At 46.2% G+C, this 19778-nt stretch overlaps 4 non-coding genes across 4 annotated transcripts; all 4 read right to left on the bottom strand.

The window, feature by feature from the left end:
* Positions 1–1626: 1626 nt before the first annotated feature.
* On the bottom strand, positions 1627–1700 carry Trnai-aau (transfer RNA isoleucine (anticodon AAU)). Its single transcript has one exon. It is a non-coding gene; the product is annotated as a tRNA-Ile (tRNA).
* A 791-nt stretch (positions 1701–2491) lies between these two features.
* Positions 2492–2564, bottom strand: Trnaf-gaa (transfer RNA phenylalanine (anticodon GAA)). The gene has a single exon. It is a non-coding gene; the product is annotated as a tRNA-Phe (tRNA).
* A 15251-nt stretch (positions 2565–17815) lies between these two features.
* Positions 17816–17889, bottom strand: Trnai-aau (transfer RNA isoleucine (anticodon AAU)). Its single transcript has one exon. It is a non-coding gene; the product is annotated as a tRNA-Ile (tRNA).
* A 788-nt stretch (positions 17890–18677) lies between these two features.
* Positions 18678–18750, bottom strand: Trnaf-gaa (transfer RNA phenylalanine (anticodon GAA)). Its single transcript has one exon. It is a non-coding gene; the product is annotated as a tRNA-Phe (tRNA).
* Positions 18751–19778: the final 1028 nt, after the last annotated feature.

Below are 19778 nucleotides of genomic sequence, written 5' to 3'. Positions count from 1 at the left end.
TTCTCTAGAAATGGCCACTGTGTGTGTGTGTGTGGGTGGGGGGGGGGGGGTGCGTGTGGCCGGGGATCCGGGCTGTGAGGACGCAGGACGCTGGCAGTTTGGACTCAGTGACACCAGCGAGACTCGGTTTGGCCACGGATCTGGGTGAATTCGCGAGTTCGCTTCCTTGACCCTCAGTCCCGAGATGTTACAGAGTTGGGCACTAAGAAACCAGAACTACCCAGAAAGAGAGACGGAGGGAGGGAGGGAGGGAGGGAGGGAGGGAGGGAGGGAGGGAGAAAGAAAAGGTGGGAGGGAGGGATGAACGGAGGGAGGGAGCGGGAAAAGGAAACCTCTATGTGCGCACAAACCGCAGAGTGGAGAGAGAGGCTGGAGCCTGAGGTTACTGTCAAGCGGGAGGAATTTTCCCAAGTTATACCAAGAGCATCTTAGTCTAGGGATGGGCGTCCTAGCCTCCCTCCGACAGAGAGTTTGGGGATTACTACAGGAAACTAAGGAAGCCAAGCATGGCCTCCAGCTGAAGGCCTGTACTGCTTGGTGGTGCGCTCTGCTCCGTCCGGTGCAGCCTCAGAGAGATGCATTTAATAATGGGTTCTGCGTTAAGAGCCAACCCAGAATCAGCCTTTCGCATGTCACGGGGCGCCTCGCAGTCGAGAGCGGATATTAATGAACTATTGGTGTATCTGAGTAGATGCGGCTATGCAAGAGATCTTTACACCAGAGAAAGCTCCGAGCACAGGGGCGTCCTGCAACACCCAGCTGCTCCGACGGGGAACCCCTGCACCTCGGCTGGGTCTGGACAGCATCCTCATCCCCACCTCTAAGGTCCAGCGGCCCCCGCAGGGCCCTGCAGACCACGTCAGCCCAGCCGGCTTCCAGATAGCTCCGGCCACTACTACAGCTACCAAGACCTTGGTAGGGAGCCGCCGGGAAGCCTCGCCTGAGTGCGCTTTGTTTACCCCAGTGTTTATTTACCCCAGAAAAATTAAAAACAGATAAACCCAGCGGAGAGGCTGAAGCAGGAGGATCAGAGATTCCAGGCCAGATTAGCACTCCAATTCAAGGCCAGCCTGGGCTACAGGAGACCCTGTTTCAAAGCAAACACCACAGAGTAAGTCTGTTCAAAAAACAAAGACAAAAGCTATCTTGCTATTACTATTGCTTTGCACTCACTGCCTCATTGAGTCTGCCCTCCTCTCTATACCTAAAAAAAGAGATTTTTCGGACCTTCTCCCAATTGCCCCTAAAACACACATAAGCTCTCATGCTACGTGCAAAATTTCGTGAGACAGGATTTCACACTGTAGCCCAACCAGCATAGGCTTCAAACCCGCTAGGGTCAACTCCTGCTTTCCAAGAGAGAGAATTCCGGATATAGGTAATCTCGTGTAGCTTTTCTTTTCTTTCTTGAATTTGTTAAAAGACAGATGGGAATCTCACTATGTATGCTTGAGTGTCCGGGAACTCGGAGATCTGCCTGACTCTGCCTCTTGAGTGCTGGAATTTAAGGAATGCACTTAACTTTTTATTGTAGTGACTTCCTTCAAGGAATTTTAATCTTCGGATTCTGCGCAAACGGAGATCTGGCTCAGATGTTAAGAGACTTAAAAAATAATCCTCTACTACTGGCCCGTACGGGGATCGAACCCGCGACCTTGGCGTTATTAGCACCACGCTCTAACCAACTGAGCTAACCGGCCAGATGACCAGTAAGCTCTAAGTAAAATAATAGGAGGGTATGTGCTATATAAGTTTTAGGCATGGTTTTTAACAAGAGAACCCGAAATACTTAGGTATCACATTCAACAACAAAAACTTTAACCGTTGACGAACTTTTCCTGAAAAACCTCTCAGGACCTTACCTTTCACTTTTAGAAGCATGCCAAGTACCAGATAGCAAATTGCAAACTTCTCAATAACTCCTTACTCATTGCCAAGAGATAACTCGTATTTCTTTCAAGTCGGTTCCAAGCAAAGCCTCCGAGACTTGTGGTATTGAGGAACCACACATTCGCACACATTAGCATCTAGGTTTGGGCTACCCCACAGCACATGGCTTTACTTGGTACGAAGAGACCCTGGAAACCAACATGGTCCTAGGAACAGACCCCAGAGCCTAGCATGTGGGACCACCCCGAACCACACTCCCTTCCCTGAATCCTATACATACATTCAATAAAATATAATTTCAAACGAATAATGCACTGTATATATTTTTCTTATTTTCATTCCTGGAAATACTAGAAACTGAGAAACAACTTAGCTTCGTATACACAAAAGGATTTTCGGAGGGGAGGGGCTTACATAACATTTGTAAAGTAAATAAATATCCAATTAAAAAAAAAGAATGCTAAAAAATAAAAAAACAATTAAAGGACTTTCAAAAGCCTTGTTCTCTGATAACAGTGAAATTATACAATCCCTTGTCATACAACAGACTTTAAAGGTACAATGGATGAAAACCACAATGTGATGTGAAAAAAATACTTCTTGCCGAAACCCGGGATTGAACCAGGGACCTTTAGATCTTCAGTCTAACGCTCTCCCAACTGAGCTATTTCGGCTTGCTACCACCCACTTGACCAGCCATATCAGAGGATCCGGTGGGGTGGGAAGGAAAAGCGAGAGAGAAGCAGGAAGACAGAGACAGAGACAGCTTATTAACGTCACAACCCTTTCTCTGTCCCTCCGACGGAGAAGCAGGAAGCACGCCGTAGAGGGCACCAGAATTACATTGTAATGCTGGACACGGAGCCCAAACCCAAGGAGAGAAGACGCCAGGTGGGAACGTCTCAAGAGTTTATTAGCTGACAGCGGGAGGCACTTCTACTCTGGAAAGAAGCGCCCGCGTCTGCAGAAAACAGTCTGTTGCACAAAGTTTCTTGCTGGGCAAGCAAGAGAAACCAAGCAGACTATAAGGGCCAATGAAAAGCAGTTAGTTTGGGCTAAATCACAAAAGGTTTAAAAGTTTGAAGAAACGGAGCAGTGATGGTGCACGCTTTTAATCCCAGCACTTGGGAGGCAGAGGCAGGCGGGATTTCTGAATTCGAGACCATCCTGGTCTACAGAGTGAGTTCCAAGACAGCCAGGGCTACACAGAGAAATCCTGTCTTGGAAAACAAACAAACAAACAAACAAACAAAACAACAGCAAAAACTAAAAAAAAATAAAAACAAAAAAAAAACCAAAAAAAGCGGAAGCTGTGGTGGTTTGAATAGGAATGGCCCCTTAGGATCACGTGTGTGAAAACTTGGTCGTCCACAGAGTACAGTACTGTTAGGAGGTGCGACCTTTTTGGAGTAGGTGTGGTCTAGTCAGAGGAACCTTGTCACTGGTGTAGATCTTGAGGTTTCAAATGCTCAAAGCAGGTCCCATCTCTCTCTTCCTCTCCCTCCCTCTCTCCCTCCCCCTCTCTGCCTGCTGATCTAGATGAAGAACTGCAGACCAGTGCTCTCCAGTGTCATGCACCTGACCCTGACTGACCCTCTGAACTGTAAGGTAGCCCCGGTTATATGAGTTGCTGTGGTAATGGTGTTTCTTCAGAACAGTAGAACACTGACTAAGCTGGAACCCAAAACCGGGACTCAGGGTTCCTAGTGGCAGAGGTCGTGAGGAATGCTCCTTAGTGCCTTGCTTTCTGTGGCTTGCTCAACCTGCTCTTACAGACCCAGGATCACCAACTGCCCAACCGATCGATAAATTGCTTTAGAGACTTGCCTACAGGCCAATCTGATGGAGACAAGTTGATATTAGGTTGACAAAAACTAACGAGAACACAGATTTTACATTTTGTCAATTCTCTACTATTGTCCTTTGAATTTGATAGTGCCAATTGCTAACCCAGGAGGTGTTGAACTTGTTTGAGTGTGAAAACCAGGTAGAGATCTTTTTAAATTCCTTAAAGGGCTTAGAGAGACAGCTTATCAGTAAAGGTCCTTGACTGCTCTTCTAGAGGACACAAGTTCTATTATCAGCACCCACAGGACAGCCCTCAAATATCAGCAAGAAAAGGGATTGGACCTCTCTTCTTGAAAGGATAGAAAATAATACAGCCTAACTCTAATGACCCCAAGAAGTTAGAAGTTTAAAATGCTATCTTGCTTTGTTAGAAACTAGGTAAAAGGTCACATTCCTGAGCCTGCCCTTTGTTTAGAGCTAGCAGAAAGGCCTTGAATAGGTGATCCTGGCCCCACAAGGTAACTGGAAATGGGCTAAGCTTATCTTGCTTCTGTAAATTGCTTACACCATCATCCCTATGCAGGAGGAGTTCACGCAGCTATAGACATTCAAGAAAATAGGAAACTAATTGGTCCACTGAGCTCGGGCTCCGATAGTTTAAACTGATTGGCCTAAAAACTATAGAGTGGTACAAATCGATTGGCTCGCATTTCTCGGGCTCTCCATGCTAAGAAATGATTGGTTTTATCGTAAACTTATAAAAGCTGTCACAATTCGGCTTCACAGTCCTCTAGCCCTGCAAGGTGTATGGCTGTGGAACCCAGAATTCTGGAATAAAGAAATCCTCCTGTTATTGCATCGAGACTGTTTCTTGTGAGTGATTTGGGTGTCGCCTTCTGGGGTGTGGGCACCCTCGGTTTTTTGGGGTCTTACATTCTGACCTCCTTAAATAACAAGCACATGTGTTATACATACACAATACATATATACACACACACACAAGCAGAACACTCACACACATATGTCTATTTTTTTAAAATAATAAAAATACATTTCATTTGTTTTCCCATTTTTATTTATTTTTATGTGAATGAGTAGCCGCCTGTTTGTATCTCTGTGATTGTGGAGGTCAGAAAAGGGCATGGAATCCCCTGGAACTGGAGTTCCGGCCACCATGTGGTTGCTGGGATCCAAACCTGATGAACAGTCAGTGCTGTTAACTGCTGAGCCATCTTGCCAGCTCCAAAAATAAAAGGTAGGATACACTTTATTCAGCCAGGTGGTGGCAGCAGTGCATGCTTCAAGCTTTAATCGCAGCACTCGGGAGGCAGAGGGGTGGCTCTCTGAGTTTGAGGCCAGCCTGCTCTACTGAGTTTCAGGACAGCCAGCACTACACAGAGAAACCCTCACTGAAAAAAGAAAAACAAAGGAAAAAAAGGAAAAGAAAAAGAAAAGGTTCCTACATCCTGTAGGCCTAGACCTAACAGCCCTGTACAGGATTGTGAGGGGTTTATTTTGAAGAGAGGCTGACTTAGCTCAGCTGAACTGGGACTTACTATGTATCCGAGGCTGGCTCCAGGACCTCCTGGTGAATCTGATCCTCCTACCTCAGCTTCCTAAATACCGGGGTTACAAGCAGCACTACTAAGCCCTACCATTTTGCTTTATTACTCAGAAGTTGTAAACAGGGCTGGGGAGACGTGGGAGCAGTTAAGAGCAGCTGGGTGTTCTTCCAGAGGACTGGGTTCAATTCCCAGCACCCACAGAGCAGATCACAGCTGTCTGTTTTTCCAATCCTTGGGGAAGCCACAGCCCTCTCTGGCCTCCACTATGCATTTCATGCATGTAGTGCACAGACATACGCGCAGGCAAAACACCCATACACATAGAAATAATAAATAAATAAATAAATACATTAAAAGAAGCCTTTAACACATGAAATATAGGTACTGAAGAGATGGCTCAACTTTTTTTTTTTTTTTGATTTGTTTTTTCCCAAGACAGGGTTTCTCTGTGTAGCCCTGGCTGTACTGGAACTCACTTTGTAGACCAGGCTGGCCACAAACTCAGAAATCCACCTGCCTCTGCCTCCCAGAGTGCTGAGACTACAGGTGTGCGCCACCACCGCCTGGCTGGCTCAACTCTTAAAAGCACTGGCTGCTCTTCCAGGGGTTCTGAGTCCAATTCTCAGCAACCCCATGAAGGCTCAAAAATATCTGTAATGGGATGCAATGCCCTCTTCTGATGGGTGTGAAGGGAGAGACAGTGTACTCATATACATTAAATAAGTAAATCTTTTTTAAAAAAAGAGAGATGAAACCAGGAATCTGTCTGCTTACTTTCATTTATGAAACTTCCCTTTTCCTGGTTGTCTTTCTCTGTCTGTTAATGTGAGTGTCTGTGTGAATGAGTGTGTTGACAGAGGACAATGTCCCTGGTTCTTCATGCCACTACACCTTTCAAAAAGTTTATTTTTGTCTTTTTAAAAGTTTTATGTGGCCCACAGTAGCCTCAGTCTTAGTCACCTGCTTCTGTATCATAGTGCTGTAATTAAAGGCTTCACCACATCTGCCTGGCTAAGACAGGGTGTCTCTGTGAGGCCCTGGCTGTCCTGGAACTAACTAGCATTGTAAACCAGCCTGGAACTCACAGAAATCCACCTGCCTCTGCCTCCAGATGGCTAGGATTTAAGGCCTGCACCACCACTGCCCAGCCACGCCTATCATTTTTAATGAGGGTTCTGAGGTTTAAACACAGCAGGGCAAGCATGAAGGGGCCATCTCTCTACCCCCTCCATTATTTTTCTGCATTATATTTTGTCTTGAGACAGTGTCTCATATTGTCCAGCTGGCCTGGAAGTCACTATGTCTGTTGAAGGTTCTTCAACTACTTTGGGAAATAAGATAACAAATTCAAGAGACTAGTGATAACCGAGTAGTTTTAAATCTATAATACTGCAGAAAGGGACCTCTAGCATAGAGAAAAGGCATTAATGGCTAAAGTGCTGACTTGGCACAAGACAGTGGTTTTTAAAACCTACAGAGAGACATTCAGGTTCTCTTCTCCTATAGATAGGCCTATAGGGCCTGCATTCCTCTAGGTCTCCTGTCTCATTGGCCTATGATGACAAAAGACTCATCCAACAAAAAATTTGGGACTTGAGAGTGGCCCCTTCTGATTACTGGCTCCCCTCTCCTGACTAAGTGACTAGGCTTTCCTCTTGTAGCTTCCTGAAACAAAGAGCCAGCCAGCTTGTCTGTAATTCCACTGGACTCTAGCTCATCTCATCCTGAAAATGGACCAAAGTATCTGTGTCTTACACTCCTTATCCTTCTCTGACATCTCCCAAGTGCCGGGATTTTTTCCATATCTTTTGAGTCTATAAAGTGTTTCCTGGAGAGCATGACATAGGTTACAGGATAAGGTTGCTGGACACAAGTCCCAAAGAATCAAGTTGTGTTTTTACTGAAAAAGGCTCTTGATGACAGTGTTGTGATTCTCAGCCTTTTTATTCCCCTGTGTGTCCTCATCATTTTCTTCTTCTGTCTGCCTAGCTTCTCTCTCTTCTAGGGTAGCTGCTGTGCTCTCCCAGAGGATTCTGATACTCTTAGTCCACGTGGGCCACAAACTCTACACAGGCAAGGACTTCATCCAAGGCTGTCCCTGGTGGCTTCCTGGTGTGTCCTGCAGGGACTCTTCCCACAGCCCTAGACTCAGTGTCTCTGGAACCCTTGGCACTGTAACTTTTGAGCGAGCCTCCAGGGCCTTAACCATCTGTCTCCTGGAGTTCATAGCCTCACTTTAGTCAATGCACACATTGACACATGCCAACACATAATAAATACATGCTTGCACATGCATGCAGTCCAGCTACAAGGGTGAGAGCAGGGCTGTAGATTAGCCAAGCGGCAAACATGGTTTCTCTTTGTTGCCATTGAGCTGGGGCCTTTTTAATTTATATGTTTAATAGTCTGAGCTGGAGCTCAGGAGCTACAATCTGAGGAGCTGGGGCATGTGGAATATTTCAGGCTTACCCCTACAGAGCTGTGGTATCTCTACTCATAAATGGAACCAGTTGTGGTCAGGTTGGTCAGAAACTTCCCCAATGACTATGCCCATATGCCTCATACCAAAGCTGGTATGAGTCCTTTATCAGCAAAGCCAGGAGGTATCAGTTCGAATTAAACCCCTGGCTCTAGATCAGTTTCCTAGGGCATGCTCCATTTCCCTGAGTTCCTTGTGTCATATCAAGGAGTGGGGACATAGGACACTGCCTTCTGGCCTCTACCCACACACTTCCCTGAAGAACATGGTCTTACAGGCCAATGTGTGTTCAGCAGTTTGGACTCACGTGGTATGGGCACACTAAGTGTGAACATGTCAGGAGGGCCTAGATGTGTCCTTCTTCCAGACTGAGGGAGGGGAGCAATGGGCCTCCCCAGTCACCAGGGAGGAGGTGACCACAGGATGACAGGTCTCCAACAGGAATTACAGCTCAATGACTTGGTTTGCTATCAAGATGGGCTTGGGACTAGAAGCTCTGGGACAGCATGCTGGGAAGCTAGATGGAGAATCTGTCCAAGCCTTCGCCTGGGCCAGGTGGAAGGAGGGGTTAAATGAGGGAGATGTTGAAGGGAGGAAAGGGCATCATCCTTGCCGTGCTCACCTGTCTTTTTTCTGCAGTTTGAAGGCAGGGGTAGGTCCTGGGTATCTCTAGGACATCATCAAGGCCACCCTAGGAGGTTTGTGTCACCTTCCTCCCCAGATATTCTCACCCCTGTATCTTTTGCCCCCTAGGAAGCAGCACCTTCAGACCTAAGAGCCCTAGCAGAAGGCTATAGTGAATTTTTAGTGAATTTTACTTTTAGTGCAGAGTGAGAAGAAAAATTCCTTTGGGGGGGGGTAACCCATATGATAGAACCTCCCACATATGACTCACAGACTCTGTGATTCCTCAGTTTAAAAAAAAAACTGAAATCAGTCCAAAGGTCCTAAGTACCTTTTCTGTAAATGAAAGGAAAAGAGAGGCTCCCATTTCCTCCCAGATGTGAGGTGTGCTCTCGGGGGCTTCAGAAGTGTCTGGCCCTCTCTCTGGCTGGTAAGGACTATCTGACTCAGGCTGTACTACCATGTAGGATTGATGTTTTCCAAACTCAGCCTGAAGACGTTCTATTCCATGACCTTTAACTAGATCCAGGCCACTAAAGCCATTTGCTGATATTTGCTGAAGACAGAGTGAGTGAGTGGTTACCAGAGTGAACCCCATGCAAAGGACAGGACAGAAGCATTGCTTTCTGAAAGAAAATTGGCTTTTTCCTGTGTGTGTGCATGTATTATATCTATGTGTGTGCATATATACAGTTTCATATACAAACACACAGACACACACAGACATATATGTATGTATACAAATGCATACATACATACATACATACATACATGTGGAGGCCAGAGGTCAAAGTCAGGTGGCTTCCTCTTCTTTTCTTTTTTTATTTAAGATAGAGTCTCTCACTGAATTGAACGCTCACCAATTCAGCTATTCTGGCTGACCAGAGAATTCGAGGAATCCTCTGTCTTTACCTCCCAAGCACTAGAACAGACTTATATCATTGCACCCAGGTTTTTACAAGACTGCTCCAGACCTTGAACTCAGGTCATAATGATTGAGCAGCAAGTGTTTTAACCATTAAGCCATTTCCTGTGACCCCAAGACTTGCATGAGAGTCAGAGGGACCAGGGGCAAAGTTAGGAAGAGGAAATACCTCTTTGCTCTCTGACACCTTCAGATACAGAAACCAAACTAGACCCAAAGACTCAAAGACTGGGACAGGTGAGCAAAACCATAATAGAGAAAGAACCAGAAACATGGAACAGTGAGAGTAATATCCTGAGGTACAGCTAGACAGATGTTGGTAATGGAAAAAAACCACACACCGATACTTTCACATGTACACACACACACACACACACACACACACACATAACCCACACCAGGCATGCGCTCATGCAGCCAGCCTGAGACTTGCTGGAAATAATTCCATTATATTTGTAAAACTGGGACCTCATCTGCATAGTCAGCATGGAGCTGCTGCCCTGCATATCAGTCAGTTCCAGATGTTGAAGCCCTTGGAGGGGTATATATGAGAGAGTGTGAGAAGAGGTATTTGGGGGTTGGTACCCCAGAAGATCGAGAGGGAGGCCTCAGCAGGCAGAGGAAGATTCCAAGATGTCAGGAGGCTCTCCAGAAATCCATGCCCTAGTATGCCAGTCTGGTTCCTCCCAGGCAGAGGTCCAGAGTTAGAAACCAGCTTACCTAGTCTGGTTAGGTCCCTGACAGCCAGAGGACCCGGGAAAACCACCTGTTGTTCTCATTCAGTGTGTGTGTGTGTGTGTGTGTGTGTGTGTGTATGTGTGTGTGTGTGTGTGTGTGTGTGTGTGTGTGTGTGTGTGTGTGTGTGTGTGTGTGTGTTAGATTGTCAAGTAGGCTGTCAGGCCTTGGCCTCCTGGCCTTCTTTTTGAACTTTTAATATTCTCTATAAAGCCTGGTGTGTTGGGGTGGTATGTGTATCTAAATATTAGAGAACAATGGTTTGGAGTCAGATCTCTCCTTCCACTTTCAAGAGTTCTGAGGATAGATCTCAGGTCACCAGGTTTACAGAGCCAATGCCTTTAGAATCAAGCCGAATTTGGGTTGTCATCAATCTGCTCCCAGGAGACCCATTCTGTGTCCGTCTCTGGCTTGTGGGATGTGCCAGGCCCATCTAGGACACCAGAATACTGCCCTCAGTCATCTTGGCTGTTTTTCTTGTGGGACTTGAGGTTGATCTTGGGCCTTGAATCTGGATTGCCTGAAATGTGGGAACCTCAGACTGTGAGCCTATAGATTTTAATGACTGCTTTTATTTCTTTGGGGGTTATAGAATTAGTTAGTTTCCCTGATCTTGATTTAACTTTGATAAATATCTATCTAGAAAACCATCCATTTCCTTTAGATTTTCCAATTTTTTGGAGAAGGTGCTTTTCAAGTAAGACCTAATGATTTTTTAAGTTTCCTCAGGGTCTGTTCTTATGTTTTTCTTTTGATTTCTGATTTTGTTAATATGGATATTATCTCTCTGCCTTTTATTTAGTTTGGATAAGGGTTTGTCTATCTTGTTAATTTTGTCAAAGAACCAGCTCTTGGTTTGGTTGATTCATTGTCCTGTTGTCTTTGTTTATAATTGAGATATTTCACCGTCTACTCAGAGTTGGTGTCTACTACTTTTGGGTGTGTGTTGCAGGAAATATTTTTAAAAAAGAGCCAGCACATGGCTCTAGCCAGATGATCTCAGCCTAGTCTCTCTGGGCCGGAGCTCCTGAGTTCCCTGGCCATGCCAGCCCCATGCAACAACCTTCCATCCCCTGCAGTCAGGGGCCCCAACACCCATTTACCTGGTAGAAACAAAACTTTTTTTTCTTTTTTGGTTTTTGTTGTTGTTGTTGGGGGGGGGGGGGTGAGTCAGGGTTTCTCTATGTAACCCTGGATGTCCTGGAACTCACTCTATATACCAGGCTGGCCTCCAATCTGCCTGCCTCTGCTTCCCAAGTGCTGGGATTAAAGACATGTGCCACCTTTGTGCCAGTTTGAAACAAACCTTCTAAAGCTTATAGTTGACACGTCAGATTTATGTATCAATAAAGTCTCAATTCATCAGATGCCAATACAATAATTTCAGAACCAATTAATGATAAAAGCTGCTCACCTAGATAGATAAATTATCCCAATATTCTAACCTTTATGATATCATAACTACCAGTAGCTGATTAAAGCCACGCTGGTTCACATCCACCTCATCTTGGCCTCCTTCTTCTGAGACAAAGGCTCTCAGTCTCTGCAACGCTTAGCTCCGCCTCCCTTTCCCTGTCCAATCACAGGCCTCCTGCTGCACTAATATTTTAATGTGATTGGACAGGGAAAATCCTGTCTCATTACCCTAATCATTTATACTGGTCTTTCCTGCTCTTTGTTTCTTGTTGAATTTTACGTGTCCCTTTGTTCCTTCTATTGCCTTCTTTTGAATTAATGTTTATTTTTTATTTTAACCTAATTTTTTCTTTGCATCCACTTTTTTTTTTTAAAAAAGGATGTTTTTTATATAAGTACACTGTTGCTGTCTTCAGAAACAACAGAAAGGGCATCTGATTGCATTACAGATGGTTGTGAGCCACGATGCAGTTGCGGGGAACTGAACACAGGACATCTGAAGAGCAGTCTGTGCTTTTAACTGCAGCGTCATCTCTCCGGTCCCTGCATCCACTTTCTTAAAGATGTATTTTGTTTTTAATCTTGTGTATAGGTGGGTGGTATGTGTATGCATGTGTGCGTGTGTGACCACAGGACGAGTCTCTTTTCCTATATTATGTTGGTCTGACATATTATGGATTCCTCATCTACATATGGGGGGGCTTGGGACATTGCCCTTATGTGACTGATGGCCACAAATCTTTGGGGGGCTGTGGCTAGTGACAGGAGCCTGGTGCCCGGGGCACAAGCAAAGGTCCTACTGTCCCTTCAGGGTCTCCGGGACTTCTAGCCTTAGCGCAAATGGGAACCAGGCTACCTTTCACGGTCCACTTCCCCACAGTCCACCTTACATTGCATAGTTGAGCTGCATTTGTCTGGACACCATAAAGAGAACACCCCAAAAAACTTCTGGTGGTGTGCTGCAGTTTGTCGCTGCTTGCAAGGACTCTGGCTGATTGGATGCACGTGCTGAGGCAGGACATGTGGAGAATATATGATGTCTGGAGGGTAGAAATAGGACTCCATGGAGTGACAGAGACAGAGCTTGGCTTGCTGGTACAGCTTGTGGGTCTCACATCTTCGCTGATCTTCACTTCCCTGAGAGAGGCACAGCTGAGAGTGTCTCCTGGTATGCTTCGGTCACTCCTGCTGATTGGAGCTGAGGCTGAGGCCTGGCTGTCTCTGCTAGGTCATTGTTACCACTACTGCTAACTTGACTACTCTGAACTGGTCTGCTGGTGTATCCTTGACGTGTTTGTGAATGGATGGAGCTGCTGCTGCCTGCTAACCTGAGAACTGAACTGCCAAGTTTCTCCAAAGAACCTTTCTAAACAGCGCCACTCCCCGTCTGCCCCTCCCCCATACTCTTTCTTCCCACTACCTTTGGTGGGTGGTGAGTTACAAGGAATAAATGTAAGCAATATAAGAAATTACAAATGTACCCCAGCCCAGGGTGTGTGAGTGTGAAATGTCATAAGGTAAACAAACACCCTGACTCAGTGAATGCCTCAATTTTAACTGACTAAAAAGATACCATGGAGACCAAGTCTGGAGTGTGTGTGTGTGTGTGTGTGTGTGTGTGTGTGTGTGTGCCTGTGTGTGTGTAGAGATGATAAAGCCTAGGGTCAGATAAAGTGGTGCTGAAGGCCTGAACTGAAGAGACTTTAAAACCCTGGTCTGACAGCTGAGGTGTGGCTTATTCCCAATAGCCCCAAGGGAGACTTTCTTGTTAAGACTGACACATTCCCAGAGCCAGTCCACCGATCTTAACTCTTAACGGAGGCTCCAGCAGGAATCCAAAGCACAGGAAGGAAATGCTGAGGGCCTGGCCTGTGCTTCCAGAACTAGGCTACCACACTTACCAGACGAGAGGTGAGTATGTGTGTGTGTGTGTGAATTAATTTGATCCCTTTTAGCTTTATATTTGCTCATGTTGCTTAGGAATAAACACTGGTGTGACTCGATCCTCTGAGTCACCAACACGTTCTTTCACTCTCAGCCTCATCCCTAAATGTGACTCTCAGCAGAAGGTTAAAATATTTCAGACCCATCTTTAAAATAGGATTTGAAAAAAATTAAAGTTACAATTTCCAGTACCCAAGGCTGCACATTTTAAAATCCATTCGATTTCTGCAACAACCATTAAATTCAACATCCCTGGATGGCCTGAAATAGCTGGACTTGAGACTCACCCTTGAAATACCAGCACTTGGGATGGCAAAGGCAGGAGGACTGCACAGATTGCAGGCTAGCTGGAGCTTCAGAACGGGATCCTGGATCTCCCTCTCTCTGGAGTCTGGTATGGACAGCTGTGTACTGTCTGTGCACCTGGCCACCGGCCGCAAGTCACAGGACACTGTCTCTTGAAGATTGTACCTGGAGATGGGGCCCTGAGGCCTGCTCTCTCCTGCCACTGGGCTTCACACATCACACAAGTCCTTTCTCTCTCTCCCTCTCTCTCTCCCCCTCCCCCTCCCATCTCCTCTTCTCCCCTCTCCCTCCCTCCCCTCCCCCTTCCTTTCCCTCCCTCTCCCTCCACCTCTTCCTCCCCTTTCTCCCCTCCCCCTCCCTCCATCTCTCCCTCCCCATTCCTCCCCCTCCCTCCCCTTCTCCTCCCCTCCCCTTCTCTCCCCCACCCTCCCCCTCCCTCTACTTCCCCTCACTCCCCCTCTCTCCCTCTCTCCCTCTCCCTCCCCATCCCACTCCCTTCCTCTCCCTCCCATTTTCCCTCCCCTTCCCTCCCTCTCTCCCTCTCCCTCCCCCTCCCCTGCTCCCTCTCCCTCCTCCCTCCCTCTCTCCCTCTCTCCCTGTCCCTCCTCCTGTCCATCCCCCTCCTTCCTCTTCCACCCCCTCCTCCCCCTCCCTCTCCCCTCCTTCCCTCTCCCTCCCCTTACCCATCCCCCTCCCCCTTCATCCTCCTCCCTTCCCTTCCTTTCCTCCTCCTCTCCCTCCCCCTCCCTCTCCGTTTCTCAGAAAAAACAAAAATCAAAAAACAAAACTTGTGTGTTTTGCCTAGATTTTTCTGGGTGCACTTAGATTTCTTGGGAGAATTCCATAAGGTAAAGTCCAGTGTCCTCACAGGAGCAGGGATCTTCCTGTGTGATCTGTGCTTATCAGTGTTTAACTGTGTAACATAGTCCCTGAAGAATCTTAGTCCCTGGAGTACAACTCTCTTTCTCTCTCTCCCTCCACAATTACTACAGAGCTTTGTTTCAGAGGCTGTTTCTGACTTAATTAAAATGCAATTACTTATGAAACAAAACTATGGAAATGATCCTTGAAGAAATAGTTTTTAAGATTTATTTATGTAGCTGTCTTCAGACACACCAGAAGAAGGTATAAGATCCCATTAGAGATGGTTGTGAGCCACCATGTGGTTTCTGGGAACTGAACTCAGGACCCAAAGGATAAGCAGTCAGTGCTCTTAACCACTGAGCCATCTATTTAGCCCCTCAGTTGGCTTTCTTATAGAACCCAGGACCACCAGCCCAGGGATGGCACTACCCACAAGGCGCTGGGCTCTCCCCCATTCATCACTGATTGAGAAAATACCTTACAGCTGGATCTCAGGGAGGCGTTTCCTCAACTGAGGCTTCTTCCTCTCTGATGACTCTAGCTTGTATCAAGCTGACACACAAAACAGCCTGTACAATATGTAAATGCCCATACTTGCATGCATGTGAGGGCACCAAAGCAAAAGGTATTTCTGGGTAGGAAGAATATCATTGAGGGAGAAAGAGTGACAGTGGGCAAAGTACAAGGAATTGTGCATAAAATTTATTTTATAAGCTAATGGAATTAATTTATTAAAGTTACAATTGGCTCTTGTTTCCAATAAAGAATTTTGTTTGGAAATATTTAGACAAATAATCATGATTTCCTCATTACATATTGTGTTCACACACACACACACACCAACACTGATATGACTCTGAGCTATGTTACTGACTAAATATAATAAATAATTTTTCTATTTGTTACTGTACAGCAAAGCCCTGGAACGACCCTTAACAGAACTTGGGGTGTGGGTCAGTTGGACAACGCTGACTACCAATCAGGAGCCACAAGGCTGGACTTCTAGCTGGTTCCGTTAGCTCCTTTGTTTCTGTTCTGAATGCTATCGTCCAAATTCATAAATGAACAGTTCGTAGAGCGTTCAAATCCATAAAGGAACAGTTCGTAGTACTCAGGTGCCTAAGCATTCGTAATCTGTGAAGTTATTTTCTGAGTCTGAAAGCTACTTCCAAAGCAGTTAAGCACCCACCTTCCGGGAGCTTTTCTTTCTGCTTTCTAGCTCTTCCATAGTTTAAGGAGTCAGAAGAAATGCTTTAAAACCAAAGAAGGGCGTGAAAGCAGAAAGACGGAGGAAGAAGTCTAAGGTACTTGTGTGGCGCGGGACGGTGGGATAAGACAGTAACAAAAATCGTGGCATCTGAAAAGAAGGATTTCGAGAGACCAAGAGATACGGAAGGAAGTGAACCTGGCAGGGCAAGTGGGAGGGTAATACCAATGTCTAATGATCTGTGTATGGAAATGTCACAAGGAAACGTTGCCCGGCATGTTAACTTAAAAGATATAAATCAAGCTAAGTAAACACCCTAAGGAACAACCAGTTTCTGGCCGAAAGACGGAGTTCCGGAGGGAGAGGCAGGAGGATAGTCTCAAGGTTCGGTCTTAACTAATCAGCTATAAAAAACCCTTGTCTGTCTTTATCAATACTTTTTCCTACTAGGAAGAGTTTTCAGTTTTGGAGATGGTCTCTTCTCCCATGCACAGATCTTTCTCTAGAAATGGCGGGGGGGGGGGGGAGGGTTTGGGGGGTGGGAGAGCATCTCCCTAAGGATCCGGGCTGTGGAGACGCAGGACACTGGCAGTTTGTCCTCAGTGGCGCCAGCGAGACTCGGTTTGGCCACCGACCTGATTCCCATCCTTGACCCTCAGCCCCGGGATCTTTCAGAGCTGGGCACTAACTAAGAAACCAGAACTACCCAGAAAGAGAGAGTGGAGGAAGGGAGGGAGGGAGGGAGGGAGGGAGGGAGGGAGGGAGCAGGAAAAGGAAACCTCTATGTGCGCACAAACCGCAGAGTGGAGAGGCTGGAGCCTGAGGTTACTGTCAAGCGGGAGGAATTTTCCCAAGTTATACCAAGAGCATCTTAGTCTAGGAATGGGCGTCCTAGCCTCCCTCCGACAGAGAGTTTGGGGATTACTACAGGAAACTAAGGAAGCCAAGCATGGCCTCCAGCTGAAGGCCTGTACTGCTTGGTGGTGCGCTCTGCTCCGCCCCGTGCAGCCCTAGAGAGATGCATTTAATAATGGGTTCTGCGTTAAGAGCCAACACAGAATCAGCCTTTCACGTGTCACAGGGCGCCTCGCAGTCGAGAGCGGATATTAATGAACTATTGGTGTATCTGAGTAGATGCGGCTATGCAAGAGATCTTTACACCAGAGAAAGCTCCGAGCACAGGGGCGTCCTGCAACACCCAGCTGCTCCGACGGGGAACCCCTGCACCTCGACTGGGTCTGGACAGCATCCTCATCCCCACCTCTAAGGTCCAGCGGTCCCCGCAGGGCCCTGCAGACCACGCCAGCCCAGCCGGCTTCCAGATAGCTCCGGCCACTACTACAGCTACCAAGACCTTCCCGGGAGCCGCCGGGAAGCCTCGCCTGAGTGCACTTTGTTTACCCCAGTGTTTATTTACCCCAGAAAAATTAAAAACAGATAAACCCAGCTGAGAGGCTGAAGCAGGAGGATCAGAGATTCCAGGCCAGATTAGCACTCCAATTCAAGGCCAGACTGGGCTACAGGAGACCCTGTTTCAAAGCAAACACCACAGAGTGAGACTGTTCAAAAAACAAAGACAAAAGCTATCTTGCTATTACTATTGCTTTGCACTCACCAACTAACTCACTGCCTCATTGAGTCTGCCCTCCTCTCTATACCTAAAAAAAGAGATTTTTCGGACCTTCTCCTAATTGCCTCCAAAACATACATAAGCTCTCATGCTACGTGCAAAATTTCGTGAGACAGGATTTCACACTGTAGCCCAACCAGCATAGACTTTCAACTCCTGCCTTCCAAGAGAGAGAATTCCGGACGTAGGTAATCTCGTGTAGCTTTTCTTTTCTTTCTTGAATTTGTTAAAAGACAGATGGGAATCTCACTAGGTATGCTTGAGTGTCCTGGAACTCGGGAGATCTGCCTGACTATGCCTCTTGAGTGCTGGAATTTAAGGAGCGCACTGCACTCATCTTTTTAACGTAGTGATTTCCTTCGAGGAATTTTAAACTTTGGATTCTGAGCAAACCAGCTTCTGGCTCTCAGAAGAGATTTAAGAACAAAATAAGTTGTAGAACTGGCCCGTACGGGGATCGAACCCGCGACCTTGGCGTTATTAGCACCACGCTCTAACCAACTGAGCTAACCGGCCAGGTGACCATTGGTCTCTAAGTAAAATAATAGGAGGGTATGTGCCATTTAAGTTTTAGGCATGGTTTTTAACAAGAGAACCCGAAATACTTAGATATCACATTCAACAACAAAAACTTTAACCGTTGACGAACTTTTCCTGAAAAACCTCTCAGGACCTTACCTTTCACTTTTAGAAGCATGCCAAGTACCAGATAGCAAATTGCAAACTTCTCAATAACTCCTTACTCATTGCCAAGAGATAACTCGTATTTCTTTCAAGTCGGTTCCAAGCAAAGCCTCAGAGACTTGTGGTATTGAGGAACCACCCATTCGCACACATTAGCATCTAGGTTTGAGCTACCCCACAGCACATGGCTTTACTTGGTACGAAGAGACCCCGGAAACCAACATGGTCCTAGGAACAGACCCCAGAGCCTAGCATGTGGGACCACCCCGAACCACACTCCCTTCCCTGAATCCTATACATACATTCAATAAAATATAATTTCAAACGAATAATGCATTGTATATGTTTTTCTTATTTTCATTCCTGGAAATACTAGAAACTGAGAAACAACTTAGCTTCGTATACACAAAAGGATTTTCGGAGGGGAGGGGCTTACATAACATTTGTAAAGTAAATAAATATCCAATTAAAAAAAGAATGATAAAAAATAAAAAACAATTAAAAGGATTTTCAAAAGCCTTGTTCTCTGATAACAGTGAAATTATGCAATCCCTTGTCATGCAACAGACTTTAAAGGAACAATGGATGAAAAACACAATGAGATGTGAAAAACAAACTCCTGCCGAAACCCGGGATTGAACCAGGGACCTTTAGATCTTCAGTCTAACGCTCTCCCAACTGAGCTATTTCGGCTCGGTGGCAGGTCCTTGAAGAACCTTATTGGAGGATCTCTGGGGGGAGCGCAGGCGTTGGTGAGGGTGTGTGTGTGTGTGTGTGTGTGTAGAGAGAGAGAGAGAGAGAGAGAGAGAGAGAGACAGACAGACAGACAGACAGACAGACAGACAGACAGAGACAGAGAGACAGAGAGACAGAGACAGCTTATTAACGTCACAGCTCTTTCTCTGTCCCTCCGACGGAGAAACAGGAAGCACGCCGTAGAGGGCACCAGAATTACATTGTAATGCTGGACACGGAGCCCAAACCCAAGGAGAGAAGACGCCAGGTGGGAACGTCTCAAGAGTTTATTAGCTGACAGCGGGAGGCACTTCTACTCTGGAAAGAAACGCCCGCGTCTGCAGAAAACAGTCTGTTGCACAAAGTTTCTTGCTGGGCAAGCAAGAGAAAGCAAGCAGACTATAACGGCCAATGAAAAGCAGTTAGTTTGGGCTAAATCACAAAAGGTTTAAAAGTTCCGAACGTGACCCAGTTTGAACAACTTCTCTAAACAGATGTTATCTCCTTCCTTACATCACACTAAACCTGGATACAGAACGATTTATCCCTTGGGCTGGTTTACATGACAGGGCACTCAAGATATCTCAATTTCCCTTTAGCAAGGTACATTCTGGAATGGCAAACAAAGCATTTTACATTTCAGGGTCTGAAGTACTTGACCACATATATATGAGGGTAATATCAAGTGCTAGTCCCCCTACCCCTGCCCTGCCGGAGCCCTGCCTGTCCAGAACTGGCCTTGCCTGGCTTGACCCTGGCTGGGTGAGTGGGAAAATGTCTATATCCTGCCATCTCCAGTCTAGCCTCAAACATTTCTGGATCAAACTTGTCTCAGTGTCTCTCCAGTCTGACGGGGTCTCTCAACACTGTCCCTCTGTCTTCTTTCTTTGAAGCAAACATTTCCTACAGTCTGTAGTTCCTTTTGTAGACATTCCATTACACACACACACACACACACACACACACACACACAGTGTTTGCTGAAA

Source organism: Apodemus sylvaticus, chromosome 14 (assembly GCF_947179515.1).
Source record: "Apodemus sylvaticus chromosome 14, mApoSyl1.1, whole genome shotgun sequence".
In the NCBI taxonomy this organism is placed as follows: Eukaryota; Metazoa; Chordata; class Mammalia; order Rodentia; family Muridae; genus Apodemus; species Apodemus sylvaticus.
This window is presented reverse-complemented; position numbering and strand designations above follow the sequence as displayed.